The sequence below is a fragment of the Budorcas taxicolor genome, chromosome 2 (assembly GCF_023091745.1).
Source record: "Budorcas taxicolor isolate Tak-1 chromosome 2, Takin1.1, whole genome shotgun sequence".
NCBI lineage: Eukaryota > Metazoa > Chordata > Mammalia > Artiodactyla > Bovidae > Budorcas > Budorcas taxicolor.
Genome location: NC_068911.1, coordinates 108,284,434 through 108,309,299, shown reverse-complemented (window position 1 = coordinate 108,309,299; position 24,866 = coordinate 108,284,434). Strand labels below are relative to the sequence as shown.

At 40.1% G+C, this 24,866-nt stretch overlaps 1 protein-coding gene across 1 annotated transcript in view; it reads right to left on the bottom strand.

Annotated features, from left to right (window-relative positions):
- The window catches only part of NCKAP5 (NCK associated protein 5), a 906,569-nt gene that overhangs the window by 796,946 nt on the left and 84,757 nt on the right, over nt 1-24,866 (bottom strand). The gene's annotated exons all lie outside the window — the stretch shown is intronic.

Sequence of the window (24,866 nt, the reverse complement as noted above, 5' to 3'; positions counted from 1 at the left end):
AGAGTCTTCTCCAACACCACAGTTCAAAAGCATCAGTTCTTTGGCGCTCAGCCTTCTTCACAGTCCAACTCTAACATCCACACATGACCACAGGAAAAACCATAGCCTTGACTAGACGGACCTTAGTTGGGTAACAACATGTTAATTTGATGTATTTATAACAATTACCACTGTAGTGTTGTTAGCACTTTTATCACAGCACATAGTTACTATTTATTTTTGGTGGTTGTAAACATTAAAATCTAATCCTCTTAGCAAGTTTCATGATTATAGTACAATATTCTTTCCTATATTCACTTGAGTGCACATTAGATCTCTAGGACATGTTTGTCTCTCATTGCATGTTTGTACTTTTAAACAACATCTGTTTCTCCAGCTATTTCTAAGACTGAATATTTGAACGCAGATGTCTCAACAGGGAAAACTGACTGAAGTCTATTGGTCCCTTAGTGTTACAAATATGGGTGACTCCTCAGGTCTTTCAAATAGCAGATAAACCTAGAGAGTAAAGAAGATTACCTGGAACCTATTTTCAAGATCAGGGAGAAAAGAGTTCGCATAACAGAGTAACATTCTTCCCTGATCAAAGGAATTAATCTGGGACAACATGGCTTGGCCACAGATAAACAGGGATCTGCCAAATACCCTTCTAATCTCTTCATGACTATTCCAAAGCAAAGATACAAAAATTCTGACACTTAATGAACAAATGATGACTCTTTTAAATAAGATAGACAGGTGCTTCCCTGGTGACTAAGTGGTGAAGAATCCACCTGCGAAGGCAGGAGATAAGGGCTCCATCTATGATCCAGCAAGATCCCACATCCTGCGAAGCAACTAAGCCCATACTGCTGCTGCTGCTAAGTTGTTTCAGTTGTGTCCAACTCTGTGCAACCCCATAGATGCCAGCTCACCAGGCTCCACTGTCCCTGGGATTCTCCAGGCAACAACACTGGAGTGGGTTGCCATTTCCTTATCCAGTGCATGAAAGTGAAAATTGAAAATGAAGTCGCTCAGTTGTGTCCGACTCTTCAAGACCCCATGGACTGCAGCCTACCAGCACATGCACCACAGTTATTAAGCCTGTGCTCTAGAGCCCAGGAGTCACAACTACTGAGCCCATGTGTCACAGCTATTGAAGCCTGTGTGCCCAAGGGCCCATGCAACAAGAGAAGCCACTGCAGTGAGAAGCCCGGGCACTGCAACTACAGTACAGCCCCCACTCGCCACAGCTAGAGAAAGCCCAAGCTGCAACAAAGGCCCAGCTCAGCCAAAAATAAATAAATTAATTTTAAATAACAATCTATACAGATTTACAGAGCCTGGGCAATATTAAACTGTGGCCTTTCATCTGTGATCAGGAAAGCTCAAAAGTTACTCACTTTAGGATGTTTTTCAAAGTTTGAGTTTACCACCCAGCACAGCCCTCACATATATCCACATAATCTCTTTTCTACCAAAACTGACTTCAATTTCATGCTGCAGAGAACAAAGCTCCCCATTTATATGTGAACATTCAAAGAACCCCACCATTGGGAGCCTAAGAGACTGCCACATAAAGCGTTGGGATATTTGAATTGCAAACCGCAGCCTGAGGACCTCAACACATCTAATCTGGGACATGTTCCAAACTCGAGAGCATCTCTGCATGGAAGCATCTCTCACAGTCAGTTTCTCAGGCCATTTCCTAGCTCCACACGTCCACTTCCCCAACTGTTTCTAAAGTGAACGTTTATAGTCTGTTTCCATATTTTACTACAAGGTATTTAAGGTTTTGACAAATACTAACTGACATTGCCACCATTCCAGTGAAAACTGGTGACCTGGAACTAATGCCAATGACTTGGTTGTGGCCAAAGACATTTTTTAATCGGTCATTAATGTTCAGCAGAATCCTGCCCCAAATGTCTCTTTCATATCCTGGAAACATGGTTTAATTTCAGTCTTTAATAAATCCACAGTGCATGTTAAATCATCACAAAACTGAAGCTTTATCACACTCAAGCTTGCTCTTTAAAAAAAAAAAAAAAACAAGACGTTTTCAGAATCTCTTTTCTTAATAACACATAACACATTTGGCATGGGGGATACTATACATTATTAATAGAACAATTGTTACTTCTAATTGCCCAATGCCTAGGGATTTCTGGATCCAATTAGAGTGGATTTGTGCCATTTATCTTGCAATCCCACTAGAAGGATATGGTGCTATATGACCTTTGTTTGTTTTTAAAGGCAATTTTAGTAAACTATAGCAAGGTGAGGGACACTTTCCAAATAATACAATTAATATCAGAGGTAGTGAGATAACTGTCATCCCATGGAGAATAATAAGCAAATGCAACTGACATATCCAGATGTCAATTATGAAGAATTTCTGTTTTCAAAAGACATGCATGCATGCATCCTCAATTGTGTCCAAATCTTTGCAACCCCATAGACTGTGGCCCGCCTGGCTCCTCTGGCCATGTTATTTTCTAGGCAAGAATACTGAAGTGGGTTGCCATTTCCTACTCCAGGGGGTCTTCCCCACCCATGGATCAAACCTGCCGCTCTTGTGTCTCCTACATTGGTAGGTAGAATCTTTACCACTGTGCCACCTGGGAAGCCTCTTTCAAAATACAGAATATTTCAAATATACCCTGCTTATCTCTTGTGTACTCAGCTTTACAAAATAGAAGAAAGATGGTTTGGGGTTGTTTTGCTTGTTTGCTTGTTTTTAATAAGTCATCTTAAAGAAAATTTCCAAAATAAAACAAATTGCCCAAAAGCCAATTAAATAGTCTTCTTTTTCAGAAAGGAAGTGGCATTATATACTCATCATGAATATAGACAAAAAACTTGAAGCCTCAGTCAATATTATGATATTATGTGAACCTGAGCAAGGCACTTCATCCCTGAGATGAGGTAGCTAGGCCTGCCCCCCTCTTATGAGGAATAATTAAGCATAAGTGATGATTATTGAAAGCACACAGCACTCCTGTGGGGCAGGGAATTCTGGGCCTTTTAAAATAGTCACTTTGAGAGCATAAGACATGTTCAAGGTCACAGAGTCCTTCTCAGGTTGCTATTAACTGTCCCAGTTTTCCCAGGACTGGGGGCAGGACTCCCAACAAGCATGATGTTGAGTGCTAACACCAGCAAAGTCTGGGGCAGCCTATGGGTTGGCCACTGAACTTCCTATCACTTGGCTCATGTTAGAACTCTGTGCTGGGAATGGACATTATAGTTGTCAGCTACAAATTGGCACTCACCTGTCAACTACAGATTGGCACTTGCCAAGCACTTGCCAGTGACTGAGCAACAATAGCAAGGGCATCTGGCATCTGCTTGCGCTGCTGCAGCTGCTGCCCTGCACCATCCCCTGAAGGGGATTCAGGGTGGAGAGTGAGGCACTCTGTGCTCCAGGGAAACTGGTGGAACCAGTCTATAGTTAGTTAGATATTTTTAGGAACTGATTTCATGATCCTAATCCTTGTATTGCCTCATATCTAGAAAAGCACTAAATCCCTTCGTGGTGACATCAGCTCCTCATGTCATGACTAACACAAGACCTTTTGCAAGTAAGCACTTGATTGTATTGAACTCCCCCTTCATAAAAATCTTATTATTGACCTACCCCCACTGCCTTTTTGGAGCAGTCTCTCAGAGTTATATGAAGTGCTATTTCCTGGCTGCAGTCCTCATTTTGCCCCAAATAAAACTCAACTTGTAACTTTCACATTGTGCACCATTTTTAGTCAATATAGTATATTATCAATTATTTATATCTTTTTGAGCCAACAAATTTTGATTCTTCAGAACTCAGTTGGCTTTTTGAAATAAATATTTAGAGCCACCCCTGCTCCCCCACCACCCAATAGATTTGCAAGGTGGGTAAAAAGTTTGATGTAAAAAATGAGAAGTGTTCATCAGTTAAAAAGTTTTCTTTTTTGAGAGGTTCAGAAACTAACTTTAAAAAATTTTTGTTTTAAATCCAGAAGGATTTTATAGCCTTGCTGCTCAAAGTGTATCCACAGGATTAGCAATTTTGGTATCACCAGAACTTGTTAGAAATGGACAAACCTATTCCACCCCAGACCTGCATCAGAATCTGCACTTCTGGAAGATTGCTGGGTGTCTGAAGCCATGACAGTTTGAGGAGCACTGTTTTAGAATTTGTTTAAGCCTGGGGTAAAGAGGGAACAAACCTCCATAAAATCATTTGATAGAGTTATAAAAATAAAAACATTCCTGCAAGTCAAAGCTTTTTGAGCAAGGAAATGAAAGACATTATTGTAATTTATGTTGTTGTGCCTTGTGAATTCTAGTTTCATAGTCAAGGAGGCTATAAAATGTAAGTCAAGTCTAAACGAGAAAAAGCAAGCTTCTGACATATGTGGAGAAGTCTATTCTGGAGTGGGAGATTTGAGGGGCCAATAAACACACATGTGTGGGTCAATTTGGTATTTGGACGTACTAGTCTGGGACTAAGCAAGTTCCAAAGGGGTATGTACATGATTTCCTTTTGTAAAATGATCTGGAGAGCTGTCAGCATAGGGACTGTACCAGATAATAAAGGGATAAAGGATTTTATAGAAGACAGCATTCCAGGCCTAGAGGACAGCACAAACACCCTTTGGCAAAAGGAAAAAGGAAAGCAAAGCAAAACTAAAAAGGGTGATAAGCAAAAAGTAACTAAAAGTTTTCTAAATCTGTGTCTCTGCTTTGTAAGTTCATTTGTATCATTTCTTTTTAGATTCCATATATAAGGGATGTCATATGATATTTCTCCTTCTCTATCTGACTTATTTCACTCCATATGATGCTCTCTAGGTCCATCCATGTTTCTAGGGGGAAGGGATAGTTAAGGAATTTGGGAAGGTCATGTACATACTGCTATATTTAAAATGGATGACCAACAAAAACTTATTTTATAGCACATAGAACTCTGCTCAATGTTATGTGCCAGCCTGGATGTAAGGGGATTTTGGGGGAGAATGGATACATGCATATGTATGGCTGAGTCCCTTCACTGTTCACCTGAAACTATCACAACATTGTTATTTGGCTATGCTGCTGCTGCTGCTGCTGCTGCTAAGTTGCTTCAGTCATGTCCAACTCTGTGTGACCTCATAGACAGAAGCCTACCAGGCTCCCCCGTCCCTGGGATTCTCCAGGCAAGAACACAGGAGTGGGTTGCCATTTCCTTCTCCAATGCGTGAAAGTGAAAAGTGAAAGGGAAGTCACTCAGTCATCTCTGACTGTTAGCAACCCCATGGACTGCAGCCTACCAGGCTCTGCCATCCATGGGATTTTCCAGGCAAGAGTACTAGAGTGGACTATACCCCAATACAAAATGTTTTGGTGTTAAATAACTGGTTTTTTTTTAAAGTAACTAAAAGTGAAATCTAAATGGATGACTATAACATGGTAAATTGAAATAATATAAAGGTTTAAAGGCTTTGCTTCCTAAAACAGAAGGTACATATTGTAACAGCAAATACAATAGAAGTCTGAATCTGAAATTCTAAATATTTCAAATGGGAACTGAGTACAAAGTTTTATTTGTGTTGTTATGCCCAGTGTCCGAGTCCCCAAACCTGAGAGAATAAGACGTTCACAGCAATGCAAAAGCATAAAGGGGTTTATTGCTAGCTCGAGCTAGGGCTCAAGTCTCATCCAGCACAGTGGAATCTTGATGAAAGAGCCCTGAGCTCTGACTCACAGCTGCTTTTATACAGGCGGGTCTTAGTACAGCTGGCGGGTAATGATTGGCGTGCGCGATTTCCAAATCCCGCATCCCTACCCGGATTGGCTCAGGTTTGGTGCCATCGGAGACTTTCCCAGGGTGTGGTTCCCCGGAATCATGACTCAGGTTTTAATCCAGTTTGGAACTCTCCTAGGGTGGGGCTTCCTAGAATTATGACTCATGTTTACAGGAACCTGAGGCTAGGCCTAGTGTGGCCTCTTGAGCCTGTCATGGCTCAGGTTAGGTCCCAACACTGTGTGTATGCATGGACATTTATGAACAGGAAATATACAGCCTTCTTTTTGCCCATGGGGCATAAATTTACAGGAAGTGATTAGGCAAATGGACACAAAGAAGACACTGAGATTCCTTGAAGTGAATGAGGAAAGGACAAAATAAGAAAATTTAAGTGGTTTTCAATGAAAAAAATAGTCTCCTAACTAAACCAAGTATCACAAAGGCAATAAAAATACAAAGTACAAGTTATTTAGATATAAGCACAACAATCAAGAATACTTCATTCTTATCAAAACTGGGATGCAGCTGAATGCAAAGAAAATATATAGCTTTATATAGTTTTTTTTTTTAATATAATTAAATTAATATCTCAAAATTCCCAAAGGAATTAAGGGACCTAACGAAATAAAATGAACTTAAAAAAGGATAGAAAAAACATGAAATAAATTGGCTAGTAATCAATTTATACATTAGCTGACTCAACAAACATTTATTGAACAGTGCCTAGGAGTTCTCTTTGTTGTTGTTTGTTTTTTCCTACTTTTTTTGACTCGGTGAATACAGCAGTGAAGGAAAACCATTACTAAATAGATGAACAAAAAATAATGGATGAATAATTGATGTAGATATTCCACCTTCAGTGAGAAGGAGCATAACTCCCTACTCTCTAAGTATAATATGGAAAGGAGGTTGGGGAATAGTAACTTTACTGTAGAGAAACCAGAAAAACAGTTATCAGCCAGGTGATCAAGATAAACATCAACTGTGATATATTCTGTTCACAGTATGTACCTTTGATATGATGTGATGACAATGGCACTTTCTCACTGTGGGCTTCCTCCTCAAGCCCCATAACCCCAGTGTAATCATGAAATAAAAATCAGACACGTTTCAAGAGAAGAGCATCCTACAAATTGCCTGAATAGTACTTCTCAAAACTGTCAAGGTTATGGAAAACAAGGAAACACTGAGATACTGTGGTAGCTAAGAGGAACCTGAAGAGACAGGGCAACCAGATGTCAGTGTGGTATCCTGGATAGGATCTTGGAACAGAAAAAGAACAGTAAGTAAAACTAAGGAAATTTAGGGATTCCCTGGTGGTCTAGTGGTTAAGACAGTGGTTAAGCAGTTAAGCAGTTGCACTGCTGGGGACACAGGTTCAACTCCTGGTTGAGAAACTAAGACCCTACAAGCCATGTGGAAGAGTCAAAAAACAAAAAAACAAAAAACTAAGGAAATTCAAATAAAGTATGGTGATAGTAAGTTAATAAAAATAATAATGTATCATTAATTGTGACCAACATAGCATCCTTATGTAAGATGCTAATAACAGAGGAAACTAGATATAGAGTATATGGGACATTACTTTGCCAACAAAGGTCTGTCAAGTCAAGGCTATGGTTTTCCCAGAAGTCGTGTATGGATGTGAGAGTTGGACTATAAAGAAAGCTGAGCACCAAAGAATTGATGCTTTTGAACTGTGGCGTTGGAGAAGACTCTTGAGAGTCCCTTGGACTGCGAGGAGATCCAACCAGTTCATCCTAAATGAGATCAGTCCTGTGTGTTCACTGGAAGGACTGATGCTAAAGCTGAAACTCCAATACTTTGGCCACCTGATGTGAAGAGCTGACTCATTGGAAAAGACCCCGATGCTGGGAATGATTGAGGGCAGGAGGAGAAGGGGATGACAGGGGATGAGATGGTTGGATGGCATTACTGACTCAGTGGACATGGGTTTGGGTAGACTCTGGGAGTTGGTGATGGACAGGGAGGCCTGGCGTGCTGCGGTTCATGGGGTCACAGAGAGTCGGACACGGCAGAGCGACTGAGCTGAATTGATATGGAATTCTCTGCCCTAGCTGGTCACGCTTTTCTGTAAACTTAAAAATGTTCTAACAAAGTCTATTTGAAATTTTAAAAATAAGTGTATGAGTTCAGATAGTGATGTGCTGTGTGCTGTGCTGAGTTGCTCATTTTTGTCTGACTCTTTGAGACCCCATGGACTATAGCCCTGTCAGGCTTCTCTGTCCATGGGTATTCTCCAGGCAAGAATACTGGAGTGGGTTGCCATTTCCTTCTCCAGGGGATCGTCCCAACCCTGAGATCAAACCCATGTCTCATGCATTACAGGTAGATTCTTTATCATTTGAGCCACCAGGAAAGCAAAGTTACAAAGAATGTCAGATAGGGTAATGTAACAGGATGTCCTGGGAGAATGGCTGGGAAGGGTGATCAGCAAAATTTCCTCTGCAGCATTTGAGCTGAGACTCTCATAATGAAGGAGGGGGAGCTCAGGGAGAAATCTGAGGGGAAATGTTCCAGAGAGAGAGACAACATCAAAATAAAAAAGCAAAGGAGCAATTAAATTGAAAACTGGTTATTCAGGAAGACAAAATAAGTAACTCTCTGGCATCCTGATTAATGAAAAAAGACAAAAGTATACAATGCAAAGACTAAGAAATAAGTTATTGATGTATATTGAGAAATGAAAAGACTACGTGCAATTCACTGACACTGCATTGGGAACTGAATATTTTTTAAAAGTAAAATACAGATGACTACAAGTAATAAGGCTGAAGAAAATAGAATAAAATAAATTTAAGATATTGCTACAGATCTGTTTTTTAAAAGTAAGCAAATAAACAGTCCATGGAATTCTCCAGGCAAGAATAGTGGAGTGGGTAGCCATTTCCTCCTCCAAGGGATTTTCCTGACTCAAGGATCAAACCCACATCTCCTGCATTGCAGGCAGATTCTTTACCATCTGAGCCACCGGGGAAGCCCTGTAAAATTTTAAGCAATAGACAATTCATATATAATTCAAATTATGTCAGAGAAAAGAAAACACATTTTATAATTAACTTTGTTAAGCCAGTATATCTTAATATTGAAGCCTGATAAACCTGGCATAGACAAATTCCGCTTTTATCTTAAAAGTTAAACGTATTAAATAAAATGTTAGTAAATTGTTTTCAGCCTTATAATAAACTATGACCAAGTATAGTTTATTTTAGTTATATAAGGGTGAATCAGCATCTCTATCCATTGAATTTATATTAACAAATCAAAACAAAAATATGTAATTATATCATTAGATGCTGAAATCACTTACAACACTTTTGCAAGAATCTTGACTTTAAGTAAAAGAAACACCACTGGAAGCTTCGTAAGCATGAGAAACTGTTTACTAGAAAGCAAAACAAACCACATTCATATTAAAGTCATAAATATCTCCCTTATTGCTATACTTTTCAACATCACTTTAGAGCATCTAGCAGATGTAATAAGATGTGAAAATGAAATATATATATATAAATATTGGGAAATACTATATAAAACAATTCATTAAATTGTGCATTCAAGATACACAGCACAATCTTTTAAAAAGTTCAGAGACTACATTAAAGCAACTGAGAAATAAGATAAAGACAAACAAACAGTAATGCTATCTATACTACACAGTAACAAGAAAGAAAATAAAAATCTCAAAACTTTATTTTTTTATTTTTGAGAGAGAGAAATATCTGGCTAAATAAAGTTTTGCTGCATCATGGAAATAGTATTATTTTTTAGGGGTGCATAAATTCATGTATCCAATTCTGCTGAGATGACCAAGTACCAATGAGACATAAAAGAAACCAGTACTGCAGCTGACAGAACCTCAGAATATTGAAATAATAATTCCCCGGAAGGCAAACATCAACAGAACTCAGCTATTCTGCCAAGCTAATCGGTCCTACTGCCCATGTTTCCTATGTTTAAGCTAGCTGTTTCTAGTTGTCTTCAGATGTATAATCTAGTCCCAGCATAGAATTAATTACTGTGTGTTGATGAGATATGTTAACCACCTCCCATTCCCACCTCTGGGCTTTCAGCTTGAAGAGGAGGGAGAAAGCCATTTCCAAGGTACACAGCTTGGAAGGCCTGAAGGCTGTCTCTTTGATGTGGCCTTTTGGTTTCACTGACTCATCCTCAGAGAAAATAGGCTGAAGTTGATGCAAAGATCATCTGAGACCTCTGCAGTGGTCAGCAATAATACATCTTTTTACAGTGCCTGCTTGCATCAAGCCAGAAGCACAGAGAACCAGGGTAACCTGCTTAAGTGAGTTGTGCTTTCCATAGCAGAACAAGGTTTGCATTTTGTACATAAAGGAGAGGATTCTTTTTATTGTACTTTTTAGCAATTACACCTAAACCTCAAAAGTAAAGATTCTTCCTATTACCAATATCAAACAGGGAGATGGAGAGTGGAAGTGATGCTAATAAAGAAGAAAGTGAGAGGTGAGAAAACAATTTCCTTTATCACGAAAGCAAGAACAGGAGTAAGTTTTCCATGCAAATGAGAAGAAGAATCAAACCTATTTATGTGAAAATAAAAATTAAGAAATCACAACCCAAGAACCCAAGAGTTCTTAGTGAGTATAACTTTTGAGTAAAATTGTCCATGTAAGAGAGGGTCCTATTGAGAAGAAATAAATATGTTTCCCTCTGAAACATACACATTTTGCCAAACACTTGAATCAGATAAATATCCAAGTCATGGAATCTATCACTACATCATTCCTTAACCTTAGCAAGTTAAGTTGAAAAATGACTTTTCTATAAGTGCCTAATGTTGCCCACAGCAAGAGCTCATTAAACCGCGAAGAGGGAATATCACCTTTACAGTCGAACTGCGCAGTTACTACTACTGCGTTATCTGTATCAGGCAACAAGCTTACCATCATTGTAGTTCATGAGATACAATAAAAATTGTTTATTAATTATTCATATTTTGTTTCTAGTATATAGGACCTAAAATATATACACACACACACACACACACACACACACACACACACACAAGAGAAACAGAAGTGTTGTTACCCTAAACATTTAGTTTTGTCAACAGAAGACTCAGCGGAGCTTCAAAACATTGGATTTCAGACCTCATAACAGCACTGATCACTTGAGCACTTTGAGAGTTCCACCCTGCCCTTCCCACAGGCTGCTCAGATGTTCCCATTGCCTGATGTCACTTCTAAGCCAGGGATAAACATTCCATCAATATTACCATCCTGTGCACAAAGTCAGGTCCAAATGCAATTCTGTCAGGTAGCATATTAAGGTCAATCTTTTAACCATCAAACTAGCCCTGCTACATACCTGCTCATGAAGGTGGTGTGTTAATTTCACTAATATCTAACTCCGCTGACAGCTTAGTAGCAAATGGTAAGTAATTTATTCATCACGATAGTCTCAGAACCTGGAGCAGTATTTGGACCATGCATGCATGCATACCCAGTCGTGTCTGACTTTTTGTGACCTCATGGACTGTAGAATCCCATGGACAGAATCCCTCTGTCCATGGGATTCTCCAGGCAAGAATACTGGAGGTGGGTTGCCATTTTTTCCTGTAGGGGGATCTTTCTGACCCAGGGACTGAACCTACATTTCTTATAGCTCCTGCATGAACAGACAGAGTCTTTACCACTGAGCCACCTGGCACTACCGGGCACGTATAAGACAATACATGCTTATGTTGAATGGAGCCTATAAGAATCTTTGAACTTTGTCTATCTGTAAAATGAGGATATTATAATTTCTTTAACTGCTTCTGCATTGTTTCTTCTTTTACTACCATATTAAACATTGCTGGGATTAATACTTTACTCATGTGACTTTTCCATATTTTGAGTTCTCAAAAGGAGAATTAATGGGCCAAAGAATCAGATTTTTAAGATTCTTGCCAAATGACTTACATGAACAATGTCATAAGTAAACAAGAAAAAATAAATTTTATCACTTGTCATGAAGACTAGCTATTAAAGGTTTTTAAAACAGTGGATAACTTGAGGAGAGAATAAAATGCTAATAATATTTTGTTGTAATTTGAATGGAATTAATTTTGTAAATTTAACATTTTTTTCTGTTTAGTTATAGTTTCTTTTTTTTTTTTTTTTGGTCCATCAACTGAAGAACTACTCCCCATTCTATGTATTGGAGCCTTTCCCGGATACTTCATTAAACTTCGGCACCATAACTTTTTTGACAGTTTGGTTCCTTTGATATTCCTTCTCAAAAGTACAACAGGAGCCTTGAAAGCTGAAGTTTAGGTGATCTTAATACTTCTATTGCCAAGGATCTCTTTACTCAATGGACTTATATGATAGACCGGGGCCCCTGAGATTATTTACATATGTGTTGATAAATACCTTTGGAGGTTTTCATTCTGGCAGAATTAGTAAGTTATTTGGTAGAGTCAGGCCAGTTTTATGAGCCATAAATGATAGCTGAAGTAAGTCACAGTCAGGGACCAGCCCACACAAAGAAACCCTATACCTACCCAAGTTTCAGTGCTAATACAATTGACAGCTGTCACCAAATCCTGTTATCTGTCTGGATAGAAAAGTGCTCAGCAACACACTGATAGCCCAGAAGGTAGAGAATTGAATTAAGGCCAACAAAAACCTTTGAGTGAATGGCAGATTCAAGATAATAGTGGAGTGATAAAATAAAACCTTCCCAGAAACCCAAGTCCTGATCAAATTACTCTGTAAGTGCTCTGGGACTACTGGTGTATCTAACTTCTTTATGTTCATACAGCTCAAGTATTTTTGGCTTTGGGAATAGACCCATTCAGGAATGTGGAGACAATCTAGGCAATTGGCAACAGGGCCCAAGGTGGAATCTGTTCTGTAAAGCTCAGAGGTTGGTATTATTGTATAAATGTTTATATGTGACTTCCAAAACAAGGCATTCTCATTGTAGATATTCATTGCTTAAATGCTTGGAATGAAAGTAAACACCCAAGAATACTTATAAAAATATTTTAGATTTGTATGGTACTGGCACAGAGACAGAAATATAGATCAATGGAACAAAATAGAAAGCCCAGAGATAAATCCACATAGCTATGGACACCTTATCTTTGACAAAGGAGGCAAGATTATACAATGGATTAAAGACAATCTCTTTAACAAGTGGTGCTAGGAAAACTGGTCAACCACTTGTAAAAGAATGAAACTAGAACACTTTCTAACATGATACACAAAAATAAACTCAAAATGGATTAAAGATCTAAACGTAAGACCAGAAACTAAAACTCCTAGAGGAGAACATAGGCAAAACACTCTCCGACATAAATCACAGCAGGATCCTCTATGATCCACCTCCCAGAATTCTGGAAATAAAAGCAAAAATAAACAAATAGGATCTAATTAAAATTAAAAGCTTCTGCACAACAAAGGAAACTATAAGCAAGGTGAAGACAGCCTTCTGAAAGGGAGAAAATATTAGCAAATGAAGCAACTGACAAACAACTAATCTCAAAAATATACAAGCAACTTATGCAGCTCAATTCCAGAAAAATAAATGACCCAATCAAAAAATGGGCCAAAGAACTAAATAGACATTTCTCCAGAGAAGACATACAGATGGCTAACAAACACATGAAAAGATGCTCAACATCACTCATTATCAGAGAAATGCAAATCAAGACCACAATGAGGTACCATTTCACATCAGTCCAAATGGCTGCTATCCAAAAGTCTACAAGCAATAAATGCTGGAGAGGGTGTGGAGAAAAGGGAACCCTCTTACACTGTTTACACTGCAAACTAGTACAGCCACTATGGAGAACAATGTGGAGATTCCTTAAAAAACTGCAAATAGAACTGCCTTATGTCCCAGCAATCCCACTGCTGGGCACACAAACCAAGGAAAGCAGAATTGAAAGAGACGTGTACCCAAATGTTCATCACAGCACTGTTTATAATAGCCAGGACATGGAAGCAACCTAAATGTCCATCAGCAGATGAATGGATAAGAAAGCTGTGGTACATATACACGATGGAGTATTACTCAGCCATTAAAAAGAATACATTTGAATCAGTTCTAATGAGGTAGATGAACTGGAGCCGATTATACAGAGTGAAGTAAGCCAGAAAGAAAAACACCAATACAGTATACTAACACATATATATGGAATTTAGAAAGATGGTAATGATAACCCTGTATGCGAGACAGCAAAAGAGACACAGATGTATAGAACAGACTTTTGGACTCTGTGGGAGAGGGAGAGGGTGGGATGATTTGGGAGATGGCATTGAATCATGTATACTATCATGTAAGAAATGAATCGCCAGTCTAAGCTCGATACAGGATACAGGATGCTTGGGGCTGGTGCACTGGGATGACCCAGAGGGATGGGATGGAGAGGGAGGTGGGAGGAGGGCTCAGGATTTGGAACTCATGTACACCCGTGGTGGATTCATGTCAATGTATGGCAAAACCAATACAGTACTGTAAAGCAAAATAAATAAATAATAAAAAAATAAAAGCATCATGATCTTTTAAAAAAAATTTAGATTTGAAAGGTCAAACATTCATAATGATAACCCAAGGTGTGCACAGTGAGCTAAATGTTTACTTCTTTTTTCATTTCTATTTGGCTAAGCGATGCTTAATAAGAAGAGACAGAGTATTTTTTTAATGTTCCTTTTCAAGAATCATTAATATATAAAGAGTTAAATGTCAGCCACTGAAAAGTCAACTACCGCATTCTACAAAATTCATTTCAAGGGGAGCTTTGTCTCCCACTGGAGACCATAGCTGAGTGGAGGAGAGAAAATAAAGTACAGTGGTTAAGAACAGAGACTGGAGATGGACAGCCTTAGTCTAATACCAGCTTAGCCTTTATTAGCTGTACAATTTGGGATGTGTTGCTAAATTCCATATTCCTCAATTTCCTCATCTGCAAAATGGGGTTAATAATAACATTATCAATCTCATAGTGTTGTAATGACGAAGTAAGTTAAATATGTAAGAACACTCTGAACAGTGTCCAGCACATAACACCAAGTATTCTCCATATGAGATTATTAATATCTTGTGAATAATATATGTGTACTCTTTAGAACCAACATCACCTGGGTACACAGTAGGTGATTCATAAATAATTGCTGAATAAAAGGATGGCTATAAAGACTTTTCTACTAGGATTTCTTGAAAGGACAGCATTTCCTGTGTCTTCAAAGTATGAAAGTGCAACACAGGACTGACAATACAGGTACATTTCAGAAACAATTCCAGGGTGCAGGGTGCATGTACCCGAATGCAGCAACAGAATGAATAATGAGAGAGCGATGAACAGTATCAGATAAAAGACAAGAAGAGTCTTAACGCAAATCCAAATGGCTGAATTAATGCAAGTACAATTTTCTTGGCATAGCCCAGGCCTGCCTTTCTACTCTTTACTGATAAAGCCATGACTATTACACCATCTGGAACGGGTCAAGATGAAGTGGAGATTCTGATCTCATCCTTAATTATTTCTTCATTCAAGTGGGGGTTGGAGAGTGGGTAGGAAAGCTTCAGGGAAGGATTTTTCAAATGACACAGATTCACTAATAAAATACTCAGGAGCTGATGTAGGCCTATTTAATCTCCAGGACATCAGAAACAACATAATGTCGGCAACAACTTATCCTGGAAAATCCCAGAGTCATTTTTAACTTTTTTTTTTAATCCATGTACTTAGTAGTCACATCACTCACCACTAAAATGCAATTCTTATTTTTGGAGTTAGAAAGAGCAATGTATTTCCTAGGAACCGCAAGATAATAGGATGGCTAGACACACAGCTCACATCATTCAAAATGGAGACAGACTGGCTTTACCAAGGTGGAACATAGCCAGCCTCTACAGTGTTTAGTATGATCTGGGTGTGGCATCACCATTTTCACCTTAGACACAATAGGGTAAAAGAGTGGGCAAGGAAGTGAGTGAGATAATGAATGTATGATTGAATGAACACATACAATGAAGTTAGAGAAGGTACTGACCTACAAAAGATTGTAGATGAAAGAGTCAGGGTTTTTCCCATTCATCAGATCTTGTCAAGAATGGATTTCATTTTGGATATCAGCTTGTGGTTAGTGGCTACCATACTGGATGGTGAAGGCTAGGTGAATCCCCTTGACATCTCTATTCTTCTCTGTCTCCTTCACAATGTTTTTGTCTTTTTTTAAAATCTGCTACATACCTATTGGGATGCCTCACTGGCTCCTGCTTTTGTGACTCTGTATACATTCTACAACTGTTTTTGGGATACCTGATATTCTACATTGCCAAAATCTAACCCTTTGTCTTCTCCAGTAAAACAGCTGCTCTTTATTAGTTTGTTACTTTGGTCACTGGCACCATCTTCCACCTAGTTTCCCAAGCAGGAAACATTATCTCTCCCTAACCCCATCCAACTGGTTATCAATTCTTCCTACAATGATATTTCCCTTTCAAAAAATATTTCTTAAAATCCATTCCCTACATCCCACCTATGACTATACACTCTAAATTATCAATTATTTCTTGTGTTTTAACCAATATTCTTCTAGCTGAGGGATTCTTGCTTATGGCTGTATGTTAGAATCACATGGGGAATTGAAAACATGACCAGGGCTTGATCCATTCCAAGAGATGTGGTTTTCTTCATGATGGGGCAGGGCCTAGGCACTGCTGGATAAAGCACAAGCTGGAATCAAGATTGCTGGCAGAAATATCAATAACCTCACACATGCAGATGACACCACCCTTATGGCAGAAGGTAAAGAACTAAAGAGCCTCTTGATGAAAGTGAAAGAGGAGAGTGAAACAGTTGGCTTAAAGCTCAACATTCAGAAAACTAAGATCATGGCATCCAGTCCCATCACGTCATGGCAAATAGATGGGGAAACAGTGGAAACAGTGGCTGACTTTATTTTTGGGGGCTCCATTTCCAGTAGTCATGTATGGATGTGAGAGTTGGACTATGAAGAAAGCTGAGCACTGAAGAATTGATGCTTTTGAACTGTGGCATTGGAGAAGACTCTTGAGAGTCCCTTGGACTGCGAGGAGATCCAACCAGTCCATCCTAAAGGAGATCAGTACTGGGTGTTCATTGGAAAGACTGATGCTAAAGCTGAAACTCCAATACTTTGGCCAAATGAGTCAGCGAAGAGCTGACTCATTTGAAAAGACCCTGATGCTGGGAAAGATTGAGGGCAAGAGGAGAGGCAGATGACAGAGAATGATATAGCTGGATGATATCACTGACTCAATGGACATGAGTTTGGGTAAACTCTGGGAGTTGGTGATGGACAGGGAGGCCTAGTGTGCTGCAGTCCATGGGGTTTCAAAGAGTCAGACATACTGAGCAACTGAACTGAACTGAACTGAATGTGACTTTAGTGGAGTCAGACTTCAGAATCACTCTTCTTGTTCTTATCTCTGGCTCTGGTTTTGTGCCCCTACAACCAACCCTGAGGAAGTACCAGGATGCTCCATCTATAATGTTCATCTACTCATTCTGTCTAAATCTCTTCAGTGATTGCCCAATGTCTAGAAAGTGAATCCCAAATTCCTTAACTTTTTGTGGCCTCTCTACTTATGCCCCGACACTGCCTCACATCTTTTGTTCTCCTTACTTCAGCCCTGGGCTCATTCTCTCTTCTTTATTCATCATGTTGATCCCTATTCTTCACCTGGTGAGCACCTGGTTTGGTTTAGTCATGTCCAACTCTTGTGACCCCATGGATTATAGCTCTCCAGGCTCCTCTGTCCATGGGATTCCCAGGCAAGAATACTGGAGTGGGCTGCCATTTCCTTCCCCAGGGAATCTTCCCAACCCAGGAATGCTTTTTGTGGCCAAAGATTTGGGCTCTGGTGTCAGGCAACCTGCATTTGCATTGTGTTGTTCCACTGCGAGGACGCATGACTTGGGTAAGTTTGTATAAACTCTCTAATTCAACTTTATAATGGAGAATAATGTACCTACTCACACAATCACAGAGAATTACATGAGCAAAACTATGCAGGAAGATTATCAAGATGCCTGTCACAGAGAAAGCCTCAGAGAAACAGAAACCCTTCTGCTTTTACCTATTTTACTTATTGGACTTAAAATAATATTTCACTTGAAGAAGGGATTTGCTTGCATTAAAAAGAAATACTTTGTGAAAGCACGGTGCTAGAAATGTTTGACTATAGAGATTTCAACCTGACTCTCCCCTGGGATCTTTGTAACTTGAGTGGCTGATGGAGCCAGTGTTACTCCTTTCCTCTGCAATTCAGAGACTCAAGCCCATGCCTTGCCTGCTCCCTAGAACATGTTAGTGGCAAAAAAAAAAAAAAAAAAAAAAAAAAACCACACACACACAAAAAAAACCAGTGACCCATGACTTAAATTTCAGAGCAAGCCACAGGTGCTGATGGGTGCCAGCTTCTAGCAGCATGACATAGAAAGAAATGAATGCTCTTGCCAGTGTTGGGAATATAACTGCAATATACCTATTATAAATATTTACCTTTTTACCTGGAATACCAGGGGACACTAGGGGTTTCTGTTTGAACAGAGCTTTGAGGCAGAACTCATTGAAATGACATGGAAAGCTTTGCATAAATCAACACTTTTATGATTATATTTGTAACACATCATGCCATCAGACTGCAAAATAAAGCTTGGGACGACAAAATAGTCCCAGTTATTTATATATATGTCTTGTTCCCAAAGAAGATTTGTGGATAACTTTGCATAAAATATAATAGGAGATATTTCATTCTGGGGAAAGGGGACTATCAATAGGGTTAAAAAGCAATGGAATTTGGGGGTTACAGTCCAGGGATTATAGCAGATGTGTCTGGAGTCAGACACACATTTGAGAAAATAAAGCACTTTGAGTATCAAGAACCAAAAATAGATGCAATAAGCCTTAACTGTGGTAGTAATAATAGTAATTATTAAAAAAATTATTTTATATTGGAGTATACTTGATTTACAATGTTGCATTGGTAATTATTAATAATATTATTTTACAAAATTCCAGCAAAGATGATTAGGTTATTCTCATCTTATCCTATGTTATTTTTTCCTGGTGCTGTTGTTTGTGATTTTTAGATCACTTCCCAAATATTCATATACACTACAATCATTTCAATATTTTCCAAGGATTTAGCAGATCACACCAAGCTATGAGAATGAGATTGAGGTATCTGTGTTTTTATGACCAGAAGGCAAGATAACTTGTCCTAAAACTGTTTGATCTTGTTACCATTTCTGCTGAATACACTGAGTCATGCAAGGGTCCAGAATGTCTTTTATTCAAAGGCTTTCAGAAGAGAGATTACATCGACAGAAATTCAGAGCAAGCTGCTGGAAAGCTATATTAATCCAGATCTCAGGCTAGTACACTAAATATTTGACAGGAATCCAAATTCTCCTGTAGCCTTCCACTAAGAAGATAATCCTTCATAATTTAAACTGTGAAAGGGGAGGACTTGATCTTTTGAAATGGAAAGGGTGAGCCTAATTGAATTTCCTTCTTTGGTTTCTTATTAAAGATGGGACCAGATTGAATCATATTCAATTAATGATTATACGTAGACATATTGCTCTTTGCAGAGGTCAAAAATAAAATTAACAAAGCTGGAAAAAGACGTAGGGGGCAACGGCGTCAATTCAACACTTAAAGGGCCAGGCATCAGTTTAGTTCAGTTCATTTCAGTCTCTCAGTCACGTCTGACTCTTTGCGATCCCATGAATCGCAGCTCGCCAGGCCTCCCTGTCCATCACCATCTCCCGGAGATCACTCAAACTCACATCCATTGAGTCGGTGATGCCATCCAGCCATCTCATCCTCTATCATCCCCTTCTCCTCCTGCCTTCAATCTTTCCCAGCATCAGAGTCTTTTCCAATGAGTCAACTCTTTGCATGAGGTGGCCAAAGTATTGGAGTTTCAGCTTTAGCATCAGTCCTTCCAAAGGACACCCAGGACTGGTCTCCTTTAGAATGGACTGCTTGGATCTCCTTGCAGTCCAAGGGACTCTCAAGAGTCTTCTCCAACACCACAGTTCAAAAGCATCATATGTAAGAGCAAAGACCTATTTCAGTGCCATATATTTATGTGATTTTGGAACAGGCTGGGCCATTGTTTTTCATCAGCTCAGGAACTGAGTGGAAAATTGTATGATACTGAGCATCACCACTGAGGGAAAAATAAACTTATAAATGCCTCAAAGAATGATCAGGGCATACTATTCTGTGACCTGTCCCCTCTCCTAACTACCCACCAGATACACCACAATCCTGGTAGTTGTTGATCCAAAGGACACCCATCATGCTCCCTTCTCAGCTCACCCACCTGTTTCCCAGCCACCGCAGCTCAGTTTTAAGACTGTTGTCTTCCACAAGGTTCTAGTAACCACAGAAGCACATTTTATGGACTAATAATTGTGATATGAGATCTGACAAGTACATTCAAATATTTAAAAACTGGAACTGTCGAAGAGTGCAGTCTCTATAATTACCATCTCCATAAAACTCTCCCTTCTGTAAACTTTTCTGGGATATTTTTTCTTCTATATCTTAAACACTGGCATTTTAACAGAATATAGACTTATATCTCTATTTGTATAGTGTACCCATGGCAGTGGTGTGAGTGCTTCTAGGGCAGACTGACTGACTCTTCTATTCTTAGGTGACCACAGTACAAAACATAGAGGAGGAGATTAATTACTACTTCTCTAAATCCAGTTGGTGTGTGTGCGTGTGTGTGTGTGTTTGAGGGAAGGAGGTGGTGCTAGTTTGGGAGCTAGAATTTGGAATTTTCATCCCATCCCTGACTTTTGACATCTGCGTGAGCCTGAATCAGTTTCCATATCTGTAGAATGGGTGTAATAACCCATAATGATGCCCACACTGTGATGCTGTTATATGACATTTGTGCAATGTCTGGTGTGCAGTGGAAGTTCAATTCATAGTCATTCCCTTGCTGAACAGAAACCCTGACCCAAGAAAGATTTGGGGGATATGAGAAGGACTGGAAGGCAGTACTCATGAGCAAGGACATTGGAACCAGACTGCCTAAGTTCAAACCCCAATACTAAACCTTCTGGCTGTGGAATCTGGGGCAAACTGCTTAACATTTGTACATCTTAGAATCCTCACCTGTGAAATATGGGTACTTACCAGTATCCATGTCCCTAGAGAGTGAGGGTTACATGAGTTAACACCTGTACATCCCTTATGAGTGCTGAAACAGACAAGTATGTGGCTTTAGTATTACTAATGATGACCCTACCTAAGACACACAAATGAACTTAGTTTAAGGTCTTTGACACTCTGGATCTATAGTTCTGCAATGAAGACATATGTACTCTTTCCTTTAAAGCCCCACAAATAAAATAACATATATACTGAGACAGTCCCCAGTGTCTATACACACATATCAGAGTTTCATCTTTTTCCTTCCTCTGTCACAACTCACTCATCTGCTACCTGCAGTATCTGAAGGCCCAAAAATTTATGATCTGTCATAACCAGCTAGGAAGCTGGCTTGAAAAAGAGACCTGAACTCAAATCCAATATTCAACTTGAAGACTGTTTGTCAGAACGTCTTCTCTAGCCATGGTCTTTTTGGTGAGCCAGAAGTGCCTTATCTAAAATAGATGCTTGAAGAGCAAAGGTCTGGACTCAGAGCCCAGCATTAAGATGAACTTTCAGGGAAACATTGAATGAAGTTCATCAATGTCTAAATATGAAGCCTCTTCCAGCAGATTGCCTGTGTCAGCATGAAGTGCATTATAGAACTGGCTGGAAGTCTTCAGAGGATGGGGATACAAAACACTTTCCAAGAGTGGGTACAAATTATCCACACAGCTGCACATCAGTGAATGTGCAAAAAGATTTGGGGACTCCAAGAAAGGTAACAGAGTAAGCTCAGCATCAAGATGAACAATGAGCTAAGATAATAAACTAGTTCTGCGACTTACACAGTATTTAAGTTCTTTGAAACAGCCCTCTGCTACCGACCACCATCCCACACATCTTCTTTGCTCCTGGCCTTGCCGCCTCCTCTTCTCTAGTCACCAGTCGATTACAATGACCTTCACAGGACACTCCAGTTGCTTTAGATATTTCCCAAAACAGCTCAGGAAAAACTCATATCATTACCGTGATTTTCATGTATATACTTATACCAGTCTTCTCTGTATCAATCTTGTTCTTTCGGTCCTTCTGTCAGAGAAACTCTGCCAAGTATTGTTCTTTTTCTTATACCCAAATAGGATTCAAATGCATTTCAAATCAGGGAAACAATGAGAATTGTGCCTACATGGCCTTCAGATAGAACAGAATGTAACGACTAAAAAGACCAAATGAAGAAACAGACAATGTGATTTCAAAGGAAAATCTTAAGTACAGAGGAAGGCAGATTACCAGAGAGTTACCTGCAGCCCTTCACAGGAACATCAGGTAGATGTCTAATGAAATCCGAGTTCTTAGGAGAGGCGTCAGACATAAAGGAGGCTATTCTGGTGCTCTGAAAGAGCAGCTGTTGTCTCACAACGAAGCTCTGCTCAGTGATAGAAAAGGAGTCAGGGACACACATCAAAGGCAGGACGGAAGGGGAAGACGAAATAGAATAGAGTTGCAGTGATTGAGCTGAAGAAATGACTCTAGACAGTTATACAAATAGAGGAGATAGGGTGGTAATAACAAAGAGAACCATCCTCTGGAAAGACTTCCCTACTCCACTGTGCCTACCAAAACCTTCCTCATCTCTGAGTCACTGCAGAGATTCACATCCCTGTAACAACTGCAAGGCACCTAGCAACTCCCCTCTGACATCTGAAGTACTTACTCTTGGTACCAGTTCTTGTCAACTACGGGTGATTTTTGCCCCCACAGGGGACACTGCCAAAGTCTAGAGACATTTTTGGTGGTCACAGCTGGGAGGATGCTATCTCTAGTGGCAAACAACAGGGAGGCCACTGAATATCCTACCACGCACAGGACAGCCACACAACAGAGGATCAACCACGCAGTGGTTGAAAACACTGCTCTGCATCACTGCTATCTGGCCCCAGATCCTCATGGCCTTGAACTTTAGCACCATTTACTGGGTATATGCATTGAGTCTCTGTGCGCCTTTAAGTATTTCTGAAACATGGACCACACAATACTTCATGCCATTGCCCAGTATGCTGGGCACAGAGCCTTGCAAGTGGTAGGCAGTGTGTGAATGAGGGGAGAAGAGAAAAGACGTGTCTATTTTTCTGAGTCAAGGCTGAAGGAAGTTAGTTGCCTTTTGGCAGCATTAATGGCAAATCTCGCTGGGCACAGAATGGCATGGCAAAAAGCACCATTTCTATTTGATCAAGGGGTGAGAAGTGAGGACTAGGCCGCAGCATCATTTCCATTAGTTGATGAAAGAAAACAATGAAAGATGGGCATTTTAAATGTTGCTTTTACATATAATTTAGAGAAATGTCCCAAAACTGTCCAAGCCAGGAAAAAATTCATCTGCCTGCCTCAGGATGCTGCTGAGTTTCTACTAGTCCTTCCTATGGCAATGACTGCAATGTACCTGGGCTTTGTGAAGCTTTAGTGGAGCAGAGATAACATAGACAACCTCTCACTCCCTCTTTTCCTCTTCTTCACCCTCTTCACTACTCCACTTTTGTTGTATCTTCTCTCCATTCTGGTTGGCCAGGGAAAAGCACAAATCACTAACCCAGGTTGATATGGCCAGCATCACTTCTGCCATAAAGCCTTCCTAAGGTCCACACCATGCTGGGCCTTGGGTGTGGCTCTCTTATTCTACTGCTTTCTAATTGGTACCTCAAAAGTTGTTGCCCCACTAGACTGAGGGCTGGCTCCCTGGTGCTATGACATGCATTACCCACCTTTAGTTCAGCCAGCTCCGACGGCAGCACTAGGTACATATAACATACCCTGTATGTGTCTGTTGAGCCCCTGAAAGGGGATACTTGTGGCCTCTGAGATGAAGCCAGTTCCCAGTCAGCACAGCATGGAAGCCTCGGGTCAGGCCATCTCAGATAGCTACTCAGAAGGCAGAGGCTGCAGGCTTGAAGACAGTCCTGCCTGGGAAAAAGAGGTAGCCACAGAGTTCTTGTTCTAGAACATTCTTGCCATCAGCTGCATGTAAATTTCTGAATATTCATCTCTAATTTGAGGCTAGATGTTATTTTTAAGTGATAATGAACGGCATTATTCCAAACACATATTTACCAAAACGTAGCTTTTCTTTCTGTACATATCCTTTTGCTACTGCTACTGCTGCTAAGTCGCTTCAGTCGTGTCCGACTCTGTGCGACCCCATAGATGGCAGCCTGCCAGGCTCCCCCGTCCCTGAGATTCTCCAGGCAAGAATACTGGAGTGGGTTGCCATTTCCTTCTCCAATGCATGAAAGTGAAAAGTGAAAGTGAAGTCACTCAGTCGTGTCCGACTCTTAGCGACCCCATGGACTGCAGCCCACCAGGCTCCTCCATCCATGGGATTTTCCAGGCAAGAGTACTGGAGTGGGTTGCCATTGCCTTCTCCGACTTATCCTCTTAGATGGCTTTAAAAAAAAAACAAAAATAGAATCTTAAATTAGTCACTCCAGAGTTTTCTCAAGCCAGTGTCCCCAGAGATGCAGGCTTAAGGGACGTCACAATCTGAACCTCACAGACTCCTACAGGGGAGGGAGAAGAGCTCTTCTCTTGTCCTGCTCTTTCTGTTCAGTGCTGGCCTTTGCTCTAACCTTGCTTCTTCTTCCTGGAATTTAACAAAAGCCAACAATCATGCTCCTCAGTGATGGCCACTGATTGGTCCACAGGATCCCATAGCTCCACTCAGACTACATGGCATGGCAAAGCACTGAAGTTCAGCCCATCCCTAGTAGGAAACTTCCTGTTTCCTTCTGATGTTCCTCCATGGACCTTCCTCTCTATAGCTCATTTTTGGACTCTCTACTTGCAGGAACTTTCTGAGAACTTTGAGCTGACTCTAGCCTCTCTGGCATGAATCAGCCTCCCATTCCCACTGTGCCACATAGCCTGGGGCATGTGCCCCAAGGCAGCTGCTCTATATTTAGCCAGGC